Source organism: Mus musculus, chromosome 17 (assembly GCF_000001635.26).
Source record: "Mus musculus strain C57BL/6J chromosome 17, GRCm38.p6 C57BL/6J".
Taxonomy (NCBI): domain Eukaryota; kingdom Metazoa; phylum Chordata; class Mammalia; order Rodentia; family Muridae; genus Mus; species Mus musculus.
Genome location: NC_000083.6, coordinates 67,840,853 through 67,844,487, shown reverse-complemented (window position 1 = coordinate 67,844,487; position 3,635 = coordinate 67,840,853). Strand labels below are relative to the sequence as shown.

Sequence of the window (3,635 nt, the reverse complement as noted above, 5' to 3'; positions counted from 1 at the left end):
TACTGAAACAAAGCATCCTTCACTCCCACAGTCAGATCATCTTATTGTGGAAGGAGCCAGGCACTCTTGACATCTGACGGGCAGATCATCTTATTTCTGACCTTCATTCAGGAGTTTGTTGCACTTTTCTAGAAACCCTCCCCCCCCCAAAAAAAAAACCAGTTTGTTTGACCTATTTATGAATTTCTATTTTCTCCCGTTTAAGAACCCACTAGCAACCAAACATGTACTTCGGGGGTTTCTGTGTGTCCCTGTGCTTGACCGGTTTCTAGATTGCCCAGTGGGCCAGTGAGCGTGTTCACCAAGCACATTATCATCTTGCCATGCAAGCGGTGAGTGAGAAAATCACAGGCAGGTATCCCTGCCCATGCATGGAAGCCGTCCTTCTAGAGTGTTGCCATGCTTCCGTAAATGCTTGGGGTTACTCCTGCGTTGCTTTGCCTTAGGATCGTCCAGTTCTGTAGTATTTATATGTAAGATGCACTCTTTCCAAGAGTTTCCATTCCATTTGGCTGGAAACACAGTAGAACCTATGCACCAGCATTAGTCACAAGTCTTGAGACGTGGCCGGTAGATGGCAGGTAGTGCCACACCAGGCTCAGCATTTCCTGCCCACTTTCTGTGTCGCTTCAGGTGAAAAGCCTTAGCAGTAAGTTGTAATTAATCATTTAAGTCTACCCAGGACGGTGACCACTTTCAAATAACTGTGTCACGTGAAAGATAATGCCCATATCCAGGTCAGTATCGGCTATGCCTTTTTGTTCCTGGTCACACAATTAAATGACTAGAGAAGTTTGAGTAAACATGCAAACAAATAGTTCTGTGGTTAAGGGGTTTCTTCTCTTAATCTTATTCTTGAAGGATAAAATTTGAATTAAATCTAAAATGCCTGTCACCTAAGTGTCGAAAGAACTTTGGCCTTTTTAAGACTTGTTTTGCAAAAGCTAAGAAGCCAGACTGTTACAATGGATTTGCCCACAAAAGAGAGGCCAGATACATGCATGGTAAAAGACTTTGTTTCTAGTGTCTCACCTGTACCATCAAGTGCTCTTGATACATAAGTAGTCAAATACATAATGTCATTCAGGAAAGTATTAAAGGAAATGACTTGGGAGACACACAGTCAGGAAGACTCCTACAACTGCCTTGGTTCCCCCACCTTTCTTCCTGCGAGTTCAGCTAGGACACGATTCTTCTCGCCAGTGCTTAGATGAACTGGAAAAGCGATTCCTTACAATGTGTGTGTGCACTATAAACTACCTCACCAGCCTTTCTGGAGGAAAAGAATCCAGTGGACTTTCCCTTTTGTTTGTTCGTTTGTTTGTCTGACTCTAGTCACTGCCGTTAGCTTTCAGTGTGTGTTGTGATCCTACGTCATTCATGCTGTAAATGAGTTCTAGTGTAAGCATGGGAACAAACATACCACGGGAATGTGCCCTGCTGTGTGCTCTGGGGGAGTCTGTGTGTGTCCCACGGGCTGCTCCTGTTTCTAACCATGCGGGGGACACGAGTTGCTGGGAACTGGGGTTCATCCTTTCTGGCAGTGTTTCCCACTGCTCTCCATGGATTTCATCTGACTGAAGACTGAGGAGACAAAGATGTCTTCCTCTCTCTCTCTCTCTCTCTCTCTAGCAAGTGCGTTTTAATGATTTTTCACGTGTATGTCTGACTTGCCTGGCAAGACTGCGTATGAGGGGCTTGACTCCTCCTCTTGACAGGCATTTTCAACTATTTTCCATAAATATGCCACTTAATAAAAAGTAATATGACATAAGATTAAAAGTGTTTCTTTCAAATGCGTTACCGTTTTACAAACTTATCTCATTTGAAAATACCATCTTTTCGGCATATCCTATCTTTGTAATTTATTTAGAAAAAAAAAAAACCCGACATCCGTGGAAATGCCAGTACTGTGTGTTTTCTCTTCAAGATAAGAATACTGAGTCTTTGTTCCATTGGTTCTTACTAAATAGGATGTGGGCACTGACTTTTATCCATAAAAGTAAAAGAGACAAAACTAAAATTACTCTTATCAAACTAATTACATCTGCTTGCACAGTGGTTTTGGTAGAAGAACAAGAGTTTTAAACATGAGAGGCGTGTCCCTGTCACAACACAGACAGTGGCATTCATAAAAGCTCGTAGCCATCATTGTAGAGAAGGATGATGTGGGTGGGAGATCGTGGGTCTAGCACCAGCTATTTTAAAACTTTGCTTGGGTTAGCTCTTGCCTGGCAGGATTTTAGTCATGTATAATAAAGTCATCTTTTGCATATGTATACAGAAAATATTTTGATAAAGTTTAGTTAATGTCCTTTTTTAAAAAAAGAATCCTATGTTTAACTACATGTCCTATGCAAAAGGCAAAAACGATCAAAGTGAAAAGGAGGAGAGCTAGGGCTCAACAAGTAAAGTATGTGCTAAGCACATGTGTGGGCTTGAGTCTAGATCCCCAGCAACAACATGGAAAGCTGCAAAGCACCACACTCACACACACACATGCATATGTACATACCAGACACCACCACACACATGTACATGTATACACCAGATACCACCACACACATGTACACACCAAACACTACCACACACATGTACATGTACACACCAGACACCACCACACACATGCACATGTACACACCAGACAGCACCACACACACAATGCACATGTACACACCAGACACTACCACACATGCATATGTGCACACCAGACACCACCACACATGCACATGTACACACCAGACACCACCACACACACGTACATGTATACACTAGATACTGCCACATGCATATGTGCACACCAGACACCACCACACATGCACATGTACACACCACACACCACCACTCACACAATGCGCATGTATACATCAGACACCACCACACACAGGCATGCATATGTACACACCAGACACCACCACACACATGCACATGTACACACCAGACACCACCACACACATGCACATGTACACACCAGACACCACCATACACATGCACATGTACACACCAGACAGCACCACACACAATGCACATGTACACACCAGACACCACCACACATGCACATGTACACACCAGATAGCACCACACACACAATGCAAATTTACACACCAGACACTACCATACACATGCATATGTGCACACCAGACAGCACCACACACACAATGCACATGTACACACCAGACAGCACCACACATGTACACACCAGACAGCACAACACACATGCACATGTACACACCAGACAGCACCACACACATGTACACACCAGACACTACCACACACATGCATATGCACATATACACAGCAAACAGCACCACACAGACAGTGCACATGTACACATCAGATAGTACTACCCAGGCACATGCACACATACACACCAGATGTCATAGAACACAAAGGTTAGGAAGTCAAAGGTGTGGGATGTCAGCAGAAACACACACCATCCTGCCTAGCACAAGTGAAGCCCTGGGCTCAGAATTCAGTAAAAGTGAAATGGCTTATTTGCAATGTATTTGTTTATGTTGTTGATAAAGGAAATCATCATACATCTTCATTCTAATAATTCAGCAGTCATGACATATTGATCATTATATGAGATCAATTTTTATATTTGCAGAAAGCACATAGAGAATAAATTTTTA

General features: G+C 43.0%; 1 protein-coding gene across 5 annotated transcripts in view; it reads left to right on the top strand.

The window, feature by feature from the left end:
* The window catches only part of Arhgap28 (Rho GTPase activating protein 28), a 161,492-nt gene extending 159,710 nt beyond the window's left edge, over window positions 1–1,782 (top strand). For 3 of the 5 annotated variants that reach the window (XM_006524343.4, XM_006524341.4, XM_006524342.3), the window contains exon 18: window positions 1–213. This exon is cut by the window's left edge and continues 1,330 nt beyond it. The gene's annotated coding sequence lies outside the window, so the exon portion shown is untranslated. The other 2 variants (NM_172964.4, NM_001347410.1) reach the window with 2 other exon arrangements.
* The last annotated feature ends 1,853 nt before the right edge of the window (window positions 1,783–3,635 follow it).